Source organism: Myxine glutinosa, chromosome 5 (assembly GCF_964187855.1).
Source record: "Myxine glutinosa chromosome 5, kmMyxGlut1.1, whole genome shotgun sequence".
In the NCBI taxonomy this organism is placed as follows: domain Eukaryota; kingdom Metazoa; phylum Chordata; class Myxini; order Myxiniformes; family Myxinidae; genus Myxine; species Myxine glutinosa.
The window spans coordinates 114,228,576-114,242,651 of record NC_136265.1 but is presented as its reverse complement, the minus strand read 5'-3'; positions in this window follow the sequence as shown (position 1 = coordinate 114,242,651).

Below are 14,076 nucleotides of genomic sequence, written 5' to 3'. Positions count from 1 at the left end.
CCTAGTCTCATCAGCTACCCCGCAAGGAGCAAGATGACGCACCGACACAGTGGTTTCACGACCGTCCGGCATTTTGACATGAGCGAATTCCAGATTTGCATGAATGAGCTGTACCTTGTCAACGAGCAGATCGTATTTACTTGGACGCACGGCGCAATTGAGATAGACAGGTTCGGGGGTGGAGATCCAAGCGGGCAATGTCTGTGCAGTACCCGTGCGACGCTGATAACGAAATAGGCGATCGTGAGGAATTTCATTTGTAGCGGTGCACAGTAGGGACCGAATCACATGTAGAGCCCCCTGCAACACCCAAGTCCACTTGTCCGTCCCCAACCCTCGGGTCTTGAGCCCTAGGGTAATGGCCCTCCATATGACGCCATTAAATCGTTTTATTTGTCCATTCGCCTGCGGGCGATATGGTGTGGTGCAGCTGGAAGCAATATTCCACTGCAGCAGAAATGCTCGTACATCCTGAGATGTGAAAACAGCGCCCCTATCAGTATGGATGGACGCAGGATAGTCAAACATTGCAAACAAGAGCCTCAAACAGCGAAGAACCAACTCGGAAGACATGTCACGACACGGAAATGCGAACGGGACTCGAGAATACTCACAATAATTGTGAGAAGATAACGATACGAGCCAGACGTGGGCAGAGGCCCTTTGAAGCCCATGGCCAATCTCTCCCATGGCCGACTAGCTTGAATCAAAGACGCCATTTCAGGTTTGCAGAAGCTTCTTCATCTGGTCTTCATCAGATCTGGTCTTCATCTGGGCTGGTCTTCATCTGGTCTTCATCTGGGCTGGTCTTCATCAATGATCTCTCTGACTCTCTTGAAAATCCTCTCTATCTCTTTGCTGACGACTCTACTCTCTGTCGCTCCATTCTTCATCCCTCAGATCGGCAGTCTGCAGCCTCCTCACTCTCTGCAGACCTTGACAAAATCACAGACTGGGCAAACAAGTGGAACATGTCTTTCAATCCTGACAAATCTCACACTCTTACGATGTCTCTCCGAAAAGACCGACTGGACAACCCTCCCATCCACTTTCTGAATAATCCTCTCCAAGAAGTTCTGTCACTCAAGATTTTGGGTCTCACTATCTGCCATGATCTTTCCTGGAAAAACCACATTTCAAATCTGGCCTCCAAAGCCAGTCGCCGACTGGGCATCCTCCGTCGTGCGAAGTCCTTCCTTGGCACACCTGAGCTCCTCACCACATACAAGGCTTTCATCCGCAGCTCAATGGAATACTGCTCTCCCCTCTGGGCTGGTGCTCCTGCCTCACACCTAGCTCGTCTTCACGCTGTTGAAACCAAAGCATTCAGAATCATTGGAATCTCCCGCGATGAAGCTAACTCCAAGGGCCTCTCACTCACTCACCGCAGGCAGGTTGGTGGTCTTTCCGTCTTCTACCGACCCCTCTCTGGCCTTGCCCCCCAGCTCTCTCTGGGCTCTGTCCCGCAAATATTCCTACAGGTCGCACAAGATCTGCCTGCAACCCTCTTTTGGTTAAACTGCCAAAATCAAGACTCTCTGCTCACCTTCACTCCTTCATTCCTCTTTTCTCTCGCCTCTGGAACAAACTCCCTCACTCTCTTCAATCCCACTCCACCCTACAAGTCTTTAAAACAGCTGTTCACCACCATCTCTTATCTTCCCCCATCCAAAACCTTGATCTTTTCTACCCCCGCTAATTTCACCCCAATTCCACTTTTTGAAATACCAACTTTTGTCCTGGAAGTCCTTGGTGTCCTTGTGCTTTATACTTCTCCCTCCCCTCCCCCCCCCCCCTTCCCACGCCTCCTCCCTCCGGGCCCTCTCCCTTCCACACATCTCCCTGGTCTCGGATGTTGTGTGCGTGTGCTTCCCCTTTCCTCCCCATCTTGTCTTCCGCTCCCTCTTTTTGTGTATTTTGTTTGTCTGGTCGATTTGTTTGTGAAGTTAATGTTAGCTCTTTCATGAGCCTCGATTCAGTATACAAAAAAAAAAGCAAAAAAAAAAAAAAGCGCGGTTTCAGTTCTGTGCAAACAGGACATGCTCGGCACAAGCGACGAACAACCTCTACGGTGTAAGGCAAGTTTCGGCTACGCACGAAATGGGCTAATCGTGTTACTCCCGGGTGACATAGCGAGTCATGAAGTTCACGAAGATCCTCACCGGTGGTGAGACCCGTGCACACTCCAGGCCTAGATAACGCATCCGCAGCTAAATTCTCCCGCCCCGGGCAATATGTGATCTTGAAGCTATAGTCAGCCAATTTGATATGCCATTGAGTAATCTTCTCGTTTTTAATGCGTGTGTCATACATGAATGCAATGCTCTGTTGATCTGCAATCACTTCAAATGTTTTGCCAAGCAAATATGGCCGCCATCGTCGTATCGCTTCCACCACAGCATAGGCTTCCTTTTCGACAGCTGAATGACGTCTCTCACTATCTGAGAGAGTACGAGAGAAGAAGGCAACCGGTTTCCCCCCTTGAGTCAGAGTCGCTGCTATGGCACAGTCCGACACGTCACTTTCCAGGACAAAGGGTATGTTTTCGTCTCCCGAGAAGACTGCCGCATTAGCTATGTCTAGCTTCAGCCTTTGAAAAGCGGCCTTGGTTGCCTCGGTTATTGGAAATGTTTTACAATCAACGAGGGGACGAAGCTTCTCGGAGTAATTCTGGACCCAACGAGAATAATGTGCAAACAAACCGAGCGCTCTTCTCAAAGACGCACAATCATGCGGCGCCACCATGTCTAGCAAGGGTCGCAGACACTCTTTGTCAGGAGTTATCTTCCCTTGGGTCACCGTGTACCCTAAAAGATCAACCGTCGTTGCGGAGTCGCGACATTTGGCCTTGTTGAAAGTTAAATTATACTGACGCGCAACTTGTAAGAAGGGTCGCAGATTAGCGTCATGGTCCGCTTGATCTTGACCACACACTGTGAGGTTATCAAGATACACAAAGACATGAGTTAATTGCTCTTTGGCAATTATGTCGTCAATCACCCTTTGAAAGCACACAACTCAGTTACTTACGCCGAAGGGCAAACGCGTGAATTGATACAACCGTTTCCCCAACCTGAACGCTGTATAGATTTTGTCATCATCATGAATAGGAATCTGATGGTACGCGCTGCGCAAATCGAGCATGTTGTAGACCGCGTATTGAGCGACCTATCGTACGAGTGCGTCTAAACCCGGAAGTGGGTAGGCGTCCAGCTGCATAAATCTATTTATAGTTTGTGAGTAATCAATCACCATCCGCTTACGATGATTCTCAGTTTGGACTACCAGTACTTGAGCTCGCCAAGGTGATCGACTTGGTTCGATAATCCCTTATTTTAAAAGCCGTCCAGTCTCTTTGGCAATGAATTGTGCGTCGGCTGGTGAGTGACGTCTCGACTTGATTGCGACCGGCTCACAGTCGGAGGTTAGACTCGGAAAGAGAGACAGCGGTTCTATAGTCATTCCAGTCAAAGCACACACAGAGAGAGTAGAGTCACCGTTAAACGTCATTTCCAAACGACCATGCCGATGAAGGAAATCATGTCCCAGCAGTGCATCGGCGCATAGAGTAGACAGAATCATGAGACGGACATCTGGATACATTGTGCCATTGATCACTAATTTGACGCGGCATTCCCCTTTGATGCACATCCAGAGAGACTGAGAGGCCATGAAGATTTGTCACGAGGTCCCCAGAATCGGCCATCCATGCCGTTGTATGAGGCCCAGATCAACGTAGCTCTCCATAGATCCAGTGTCCACAAGTGCGTTAGCAGACTGACCTTCGATCAGCACCGGTACAACGGCACTTACCAGACCGCGCGGGCCGGGCAGTGCTGGAACTTCTTTAGGCTCCGGTCGGGCCTTGCGCGTCGAGGTGATTCCCGCCAGAGTCGGACGCCGTCCTCTTGAAGCACGGCATATCTTGACATAATGTCCTGTCTTGGCACACGTGTGGCACGTCGCATCCCGTGCCGGGCATGTTACTCGATGGTCCCTCCGATTGGCACAGAAGAAGCACTTAGTGTTGCCTCTGAAGGAGGCGGTCGCTGCGAGACTCGTACCTTCGGCTCCGAGGTCTTCTTTCGGCCTCGACTCCACAGGTGTATCAGTAACCTCGCGCTTCGTAGTGGAGAAATTCTCCGAACGTCTCTTCCGAGTGAGACCAGCAGTGACATAGGGACGACCGTACGACTCTGATTGAGCCTGTGCCAACTGGAGTACTCGTGCCTGATCATAAGCCTCTTGTTGAGTTAACGTGGGCTTTTCCAACAAACGTTGATGAATTGAAGGTGAATGGAGCCCAGACACAAAGGCGTCCCGCATTAAATCGTCACACATTTGTTCATGCGTTCAGACCTCATGTGCACATTCCTTCCCCAATCGACGGAGTTCTTGAAGGAAGTGCTCGAGCGATTCCGTGGGATCCTGCCTCCGAGTAGCGAGCTTGTAACGGGTATAAACCACATTTCCTGGCTTGATGGAGATATCCTGAAGCGTTGTTGTTGATGTCGCTTATGTGTGGCAATGCGAGATGTAATCGTGAATGGTATTAGTCACGTGACAGTTGAGGACAGCACGCTTCTGCGCGTCAGTGATTTCTGTATACGTGTCAAGGTAGCTCTCGAGCAAGCTTAACCAATGTGTAAGCTGACTCACCGCATCCTCCGCCTGAGGATCCCCACTGAAGGTGGGTCATTGCAGGAGCTTATGCATCTTGTAGGGGAAGTAGTGGGGGAGACTCAAGACTCCAATGACCGGACACAGGTTTTACAAAAGGTCTGGTTTATTAACTGGTTATTCACTTCATTCCATTACCAAATAATACCGCTTAATTCAATGGACCAGGTTAACTCTTTTCGCATGGTCCTTCTCGTTCGGCCGATGTTCCTCCGCCACTCCCGTCGGGCAGAGGGTCTGATGATGAGTGCTCGTCCGTTCCGTCGGTCAGAGCTTCTGGTGACCAGTCTCCTTGACTCAACGTTTGCTCTGGTTTATATGGACAAACTGGAGTTAATCCCCTGTCCGCTGAATGTTAATCCTTTCTCCGCTAATGCCCCGAGGTCATGCATGCACCAAGTCCTGGCATCAGCTCGCTCCCCTCCTGCTGTGAGTTCCGTTTACCAAACGATAGGGGGGTGCTCCAGCCAGGGGCTGTGACCAGGTGGACAAGAGGTTACCATGTGCGTGCACATTCTTGGCATCCATTTACGAAATCGTTACCAGTCTTTACTCAATAAGTTATACTGAGTTACACTTCCACAATTCCCTCATCTTTTTGTTTTTGTTTATATTAACCATTAATCTAAACATCAATATAAGTAAACAGTCAATCACTACAAGTAAACATCATTACGAGTATAAGTAAATAATCAATCACTGCAAGTAAACATCATTACGAGTATAAGTAAATAATCAATCACTGCAAGTAAACATCATTACGAGTATAAGTAAATAATCAATCACTGCAAGTAAACAAATTCCCTTAGGCATACACCGTCATCCTGCAAGAATCACAAGACATTTTGTTGGTCATTGACTCCTTCCATATTGTTCAATCTATTGCATTTGCATCACAAATATATTTTCAAAACAACACTTCACCATCACCAAGATACAACAATTTCACTTCATTTTCAAGTTTTGTAAAGCATCTGCACCATCTGGCAAAAACGTTTGCCTCCACACAAATGTTGACTTTGTTTGAAAGGAAGGGCTGATCACTTGTGTTTGAATTCAGGTATGAAACATTTTCTCCTAATGTCTTCATAGCTCCTGCACTACTTCGTGTAGGATTTCGCTGTTGTGGTAACATTGCGGAGTCATAGACTGACCCTGCTCTCCTTGTAGCATTCTTGCCACTTTTTTTCTGTAAACCATTGTAATTCCTGAACAAGGCCTTCACCCAGTTGTAGTCGACTTGCCTCCTCCCTCATTGTGAGTGGGCAGCAAGTATTGGTGTGACGTTGATTGGCCAGCAAGATGTGGAACAGGGATGCCGGATGCATCCACAATGATTTTGGGACCATGGTGTTCAGGTCATCCATGGTCCATACCAGGAGTGGCCCGCAGAATCGTGCACAGCTGTTGTGAAAAGGCACAGCCATTGGTTTGCAGCTCCATGCTGGCTCCCCGGAAGTTGGTGAAGTAATAACATATGTCCCCGCATTTCACAGAGGTTGCAGGTAAGGTGTCGTTGTCCTGCAACTTCTGATGTGATGAATGTTCCAAGCCTTCGAACAAGAGTAAGTGATCGCCTTTCTTTCATATGTTGCAGTGTGATCCAGGCAAATGGTCACATAAATTTCCTTGGTGAAGGTAAGCATCCATCTCCAAGTTACACGGGAGAATGTCTTCATCATTCTTTGAGAAAGAGGGTGTATGCCATGATTAACTTCATTTTTAGCCACAAATTTTCTTTCTCGAACTTCTTCCCAATTCCGTTAGCACTCCCTTCAAAATGTGATCTCGTCTTATCCTTATGCTCAGTCACATCTGAATCTGCTTTCCGCACACACTGAATCAGATAGGGTACATCTTACCATGAAATCAGCATAATCATGTATATCTTCCGACAGTTTCGCATTCAACAATTTGTTGTTTTTCCTTAACACATTCAAAAAGTTATATTCATTTATATGCGTCACACAAATAATATTCAATCAGGTATGTATTTCACTACTAAACTAAGAATAGCATCCACAATTGCTTTCAGGTTAATATAGTTCAAAAATTAACTCATGCAGGTATTTTAGCACTACTCTAAGAAAATAAATTGTATATGATTACAATCACAAACGGGAATATCTAATTCCCAACAACAATTTTCCCAAACCAACAAATTAAGCATAATGTATTATTACCATAATTCCTCTCCACTTTTTTTTTTTTTTTTTTTTTCTTCCTAACAGTGTGTCACTCGTGGTGATATGAGTTCACTGATATTGTAATTGACACAACTCATAACATTGTCGTTATGCCATTATCTTAATTCTACTGTATTCATTTGCAACATCACTTGATTTAATCTTTTAATCTCAGTATTTATGTCGCCATAAAAGTCTTCCTTTTCTGGTTCCACATTTCTTTCCTCATTTGTCACTTCATGCGTTATCATCGTGTTGTTGGTTACCTTATTCAAACACACCGTCACTAAGGCTTTCAAGCAAGCCACCACTAAAACAATTGCCAATATAACTACTAAACCAACAAACAAATATTGGAGTATCTTAGCTACCACCCCTCCAAATGTGTTTCCCAACCATGCAAAGGCACCCCCTTTTATATAATCGTGGTATCTTGCTCCCTCTTGTCTGATTGTATCGGCTATGTTATAAATTTCTTCTGACTCATCAGGTATGTACGTACAGCAATCTGTACCAATGACTGCACATGTACCTCCTTTTTCTGCTAACAGCATATCTAATGCCATACGATTTTGTAATGCCATCGTTCTTGTTGCTGCCAGCTCTCTTGTAAGTTTTTCCAATCCACTAGCTGTTTTATTTGCCAACTTCTCCATAGCCAATGCCATGTGCCTGAGTTCTCGCCCTGCCTTCCAGGTTCCATAAAATGGAAATATTACCATTCCAATCCATTCCCCCATGCTAATAGTTCTTTTCTGCCTAGAATGCAGGATATGCGTTGGTGACTTTGTTAACAGGCGCATGTGTGGAAGCACAAACCCCAGAAAACATGTTCCAAACCATCCAGACGGAAGATACGGATATGCCTTGTGTCCACATATAAAATATGTATTATTATATGTCCATGTGCTATCCATTCCCCAAGTGCCTTCCCAATACAAAGTTAAACCCTTCGTGCCATTTGGTCCTAGTGGGACAGGCATTCTCATCCAGCCTTCTTCGCGACCATAACCGCGGCATTTGGAGGTTCCCATAAACTTGTCATGCCTAGGCGTTTGGCGTCTGGTGATACACATTAATCCTTTCGTTTGTTGTTGAATAGTCATGTAAGAGGGCATTTTGTTCTTATCATATGTAGGTCTATAACTGTCCTCAAATTGGTAACAATTATATCCTCCTCTTTGCCATCCTATTTTCCCTGACATTGAGCCTTCAAAATCTGCTGCTATCAGGGTGTCTGGGAAACGGCTACATAACTCTGCCCAACCAAAAGGAACTGCCTCCAATGGTACTCCGATCTCACTAGAATGCGGCATTTGTGTGCATATCCAACAATTACTTTCATTTGCTATAGCAGCCCTTGTATGGGCTAAATGTAAAAAAGTATTAATCCCGTGTAGTCCCTCGGGTTCTAAAGGTGTGTCTTTATCCTTCATCAAACTTCTCTTCTGCTTTTGTCGTTCCGCATGATCATATATCTGTATATCATTTGCTGGTGTTGCGTTTTGTTCCCTCATTACCCCAAAATAATCCATACAACACAGAGTCCCCACTACTAGAGAACCCATTCCTAGGATAAATATCACCATTTTCAAGGAGTATCTGAAGTAGAAGTCTCTGGTTTCCCTTGATTGGTCGGCTTGTCTTGATAAGGTGTTTCCCTTTGTCCCACCTGTATCCATCTGTAAAACATGTGAGCTACCCCTTGTATATGTCCGTACCTATAACATAATTACATGTCAATAAAATTCAACATCGTAACTAACAAACTTCCTAACAGGTTAATGAAAGAAAATCCCTAAAAATTCCTTATTATTTAACATAAATCTGATTATTTGCCTTTCCCTGATTCCCTTATATCCCGGGGTCCACCTAACTCCCTTGATCATGAGTGTAATTGTGCTACATTATCACTGATGCTGTACTAATATCAGTAGGTAATTGTATGTCATGTAGGCAAATAAATGTCACTATCTCAAGTAGGACTACTACATGATGAAATAATCAATCACTACAAGGGGCGTTAAAATGTAATTCAAATGAATGTAAATCACGAGTATCATTTATCCGCCACTGAATGTTCTGCTGGGCTGCTAGGTGCAGCCTCATTTTCTGTGGGGCCATCCACTTTAGCACCATGTGCTCGCTTGCAATGAGAGGCATGAATCCAACTTGGTCTGCCTTGGCATTTTACTGCAGTATGCGTTGTCAACAGCACCTGATGTGGTCCTGACCATCGTGGTGTCAACGCAGTTTTTCGTTTGAAAATTTTGATGTACACATAATCTCCAGGTTGAAAAGAATGACACTCATTCTCTGCAGGTTCTGGTAAAGCTTCCTTCACCTGGGAATGAAACATCTTCACGATTTTGGTCAATTCAATACAGAAAGAGTACATCAAATCATCCATCTGGTGAATATCCATCTCCTTGATCATCAGGGGAGGTGAATGAGGTACCCGCATTGGTCTCCCCATCAAGATTTCATGCGGGGATAATCCCGTTCTCCTATTGGGAGTAGCCCTCATTGCGAGGAGTGCAAGTGGAATGGCATCTGGCCATTTCAAGTTAGTGTCCGCACAGATTTTGGCCAGCTTGTTCTTTATTACTCCGTTATGTCGTTCCACTGCTCCCGCCGATTGGGGGTGATAAGGACAGTGAAGATGAAGGTTTATCTGCATTGTCTTACCCAATTCCTTAATAACATCTGCTGTGAAATGCGTACCCTGATCAGAAGAAATCCTGCAAGGAACTCCAAAGCGACATATGAAGTCCTTCAACAGAATCTTCACCACTGTTTTGGCATCTGCATGTCGACAAGGGTAAGCTTCTACCCATTTTGTAAACATGTCTACAATCACTAAGACAAACTGAAATCCAGCGCACTTTTCCATTTGGATAAAATCCATCTGTAAATGTACAAACGGACCTGACGGTGCGGGATGAGCTCCTGGTGTAGTCTTTTCACCTTTGCCTGGATTATACGTCTGACACACCTGACATGTAGCACAACATTGCTCTGCCACAAGTGTAAACCCAGGTGCATACCATTGTTTTAACACTGATGCACACATTCCTCCTTTACCTGTATGACTCACTCCATGAGCCAGACGAGCAATCCATGGCAACAATTGGCGAGGGGCGACAACACGTCCATCAGGAGTAGTCCATAATTTAGATTCTTTGTCAAATGTGCATCCAGTCTGTACCCACACCTCTTTTTCCCGGTCTTCCACCACTTCTTGCATAGCGCTGATGTCTTGTAGCGTCGGGGTATTTTCAGGAACCCTTACAGGTCCCTGTATGATCACCGGGTCTTGTTCCAAATGTGCCGCAAGCTTCGCTGCTTCATCCGCCCTTGCATTTCCCTGTGAGACCTCATCTCTTCCTTGTGTATGGGCCTCACATTTTACCACTGCAATGGCCGATGGTAGAAGGATTGCTTCCAAGAGGCTAGCAATCAACCTCCCGTTTTTTATTTGGCTTCCCGAAGATGTCAAAAATCCTCTCCGTTTCCAGAGAGCACCATAATCATGAACGACCCCATGCGCATACCTGGAGTCTGTATAAATGGTTACTCTCTGGCTTTCCGCTAAATGACAGGCTCTAGTTAATGCATACAGTTCTGCCTGTTGAGCCGAGTAAGTGTTTGGTAATTTCCCACTCTCCCATGTCTCAGCATCTGTGCATACTGCATATCCCGTCAGTAGTGTACCGTCCAATGCTCTTGATGATGATCCGTCAACATACAGTACCAGATCTGCGTCTGGGATGGGAATGTCCTTCAAGTCAATGCGAGGCACTAGTGCATGTGCCAATACCTCTGCACAATCATGGGGCTCACCATCTTCCTCTGTTGGCAACATAGATGCTGGGTTCAGCGTTGGGCAACGCTGAATGGTGAGGTTTGACGGTGCCAACAATCCTAGTTCATACGTTGTAGCCTTTGATGCTGAAAGGTGCTGTGTTCCTGCCTTCAGCAAAACCGTCGCCACGGCATGCTCAACAAGGAGAATTAAGGGGCACCCCAGGACTATTGTAGCTGTGGCTTCTACTGCATACGATGCTGCTGCCACTGCTCGCAAGCACTGTGGAAACCCTCGTGCTACTGGATCCAATCGAGTGCTGTGATACGCTATAGGGCGCAGTTTTCCCCCATGTTTTTGCGCCAACACCGATTGGGCAAATCCTCCTTTCTCATGTGAGTAGAGAAAGAATTTTTTTTCATAATCCAGCAGTCCTAAAGCAGGAGCTGATGCTAAGGTATCTTTCAATGTCGTAAAAGCTCGTTCAGCCTCCGGGGTCCATTTCAAAGGAATTGGACTGTTTGGTAAGCTGATGTCCAGCAGAGGGCGAGTCAGTGATGCATAATCAGCAATCCACTGATGGCAAAACCCTGTTGTCCCCAGGAAAGATTTCATCTGCTTGACAGTTGTAGGTTTTGGGAGTGCCCTGATCGCCTTTACACGTTCAGGGCAAAGTCGTCTCGTATCTCCTTTCAGAATATGTCCTAAGTATTTCACCTCTTCCTTACAGAATTGCAACTTATCTCTCGAGGCCTTGTGGCCTTTGTCTGCTAATGCTGTCAGTAGCACAACAGTGTCCTGTTTACATGCTTCCTTTGAAGTCGAGCATATGAGAAGGTCATCAACATATTGTACCATCACTGAGCCTCCAGGAAACTCAATGTCGCTGAGGTCTTCATGTAGAGCACGTGAAAACAAAGTTGGGCTCTCTGTGTACCCTTGTTGTAGAACAGTCCAAGTGAACTGTGAGCCTTCGTACGTGAACGCGAACAAATAACGCGAATCCTCATGAATGGGTACACTAAAGAACGCCGAACATAAGTCCACCACGGAGTAGAACTTTGTATTGCTTGGAATACTTGACAGTACAGTGATGGGATTAGGGACCACCGGATAGGCTGGGATGACACAATCATTAATTGCTCGAAGATCCTGTACAAATCTCCAGGTAGTCTTGCCTGGCTTCTTCACAGGTAAAATAGGAGTGTTGCACATGCTCACGGTGCGAACTATAACTCCCTGATCCGCCAATGATCGAATCACTGGTGCAATACCAGCTTTTGCCTCTGGTCTCAATGGATATTGGCGCTTTCTAGGCAGTGGCTTAGAATCATCTACTGTGATTGTGCCACAGTGCCACACTCTTGATCCGTCCCACATCATTCGGATGTGTTGTCCACAAGCATGTTGGTATTTGATCGAGTGGGTCCGGATCCCCGTTGGTGTCGGAGCTGAGTAGGTATAGCCCAACATTTTTAGTGTTAATTGGTTCATCAATCATGATGAAGGTTGAAGAAAGCGCCTGCTCTACAAGCTGCCAGCAAAATCCTTCTCCATCTAAGTCATAAAGTGGGGCTTGTTGAATTTCTCCCATGTATCTCATGTTTTTGCAATCTTTCAAAGTTGCAATCATTGTTCCAACATCTTTTGCTTCATATCCTTGTGCCACAGCTAAGGTGACGTGTGGGGTTGTTGTTTCTGGTTGATTCCACAGGAGTTGTTGATCTGGCGTCAAAGACACTGACATGCCAATTCCCTGTTCTCCTACCCACAGTGATGTTATATGTACATCATACCTTGTGTCCAGGTATCTAGAAACCTTCTCTGCATAGGACACCTCCTTCCCTATAGGGTCATGACATGTCGTACAGTGAAGATCAGTCTGCCATTTCAGAGAGTCCATCAAGTAGCTGTCTACCCACTCCTGTACTTTGGGCATTGCAACCTTCAATGTCATAAAACTATCGTACAAAAGTTCTGCCATTTGTGTATCATTGATTTCCCATCGATGTGTTCTTGGTTCTATTGCGCTTTGTAGCATATCAATGACGAAGTCGTGGGAATGTTCTGGCATTTCTAGATACACTCCATTTTTCTTACATATGACAGTACAGTTCAATTTGCACAATAAATCTCTTCCCATCAAATTTACTGGAACGCCAGATGCCACAAGAAAGGCATGTTGTGCAGTCAACGGGCCAAGTTGGACACGTAATTCCTTTGTGACAGGCGTATGTATGGGAACCCCTGATACTCCTACCACCGTCGTATAGTGTTTTGACAATGGTATATTGGGAAAGTCTGCTCGTCGCAACGTGGAACGTGTGGCCCCCGTATCGACTAAGAAAGGAGCCTTGCATCCGCCTACTGTCAGATTAACATTTGGTTCCTGTGCAGCCGACCTTGAAATTAAAGGAAGTGCTGCCACTTGGTCATTCTGATCTAGTCAGAAGGGTGTTGCAGACCATTTATTCTGCTGAGGTCCTCCCTTAATTGGGGCGTTCCTCAATGGGGCCCTATATGTTGGCTGAGGTGGTGGTAGTTGGTAGTATCCCTGTCCTTGGTTTCCCTGTCGAAATTGTCTTCTGTTGAGGTATGGGCATGCCCTTTTCCAATGTCCCATCTTCCTACAATTGAAACACCGGTTTCTGTCGTTACCTGGTATGTCCACTTGTTGACTTGTCTTGCTGGGTTGCATGTCTGGGTCTCTGGGTTGCCATTCTGACCTCTGGTTTTCTCCTGATTCATAGTTGTTGTCTGTTGCATTGTTACGTTGTTGCATAGAAAACCTATTGCGTTGGTTCGTAGTCATCAGGGCTTGTGTCTGTAGTTGCATCAATTTTTCGGCATTTATAGCACTGTTCCTGGCCTGAATTCGCTGATGATGCAAAGCATAATTCAATATTTATTGCATCGGCTTGCCTTCCCAAGCAATACACTGTCTTTCCACTTCACTCTTCAATTTCGGCAACAGACCATTAATAAAAAGGGGTTTTAGGGCATTGTCGATTTGTGCCCGGTCTATTCCCGAATATAGTCGAAAAACATCTCGCAATCTGTCTAAATAATCACTAGCATCCTCTCCTGTTCTCTGTTTGCACGTAACCACTTTATTCCAATCAGTCACGGGCGGCAATTTTTGTATGGCCTCTATTAATTTATTTATCTGTGCCATTTTAGCCTCCGTGGGTATGTCTAATTCTCCATTTACTGCATGTACCCAGTTTGCCTCACTCATTAATGTCTTCAAAGTGGTGGTATTAGGAATTACCCACTTTAAGAGTATTTCCATGTCTCTTACAGTCGGCAATTGCGTCTCCACAATCAATCGTAGCTCTTCTGCGAATTGAAGTGGATCTGTTTTGATTGATGGCATACCGCTCTGTAATGCCTTCAATTGGTGTA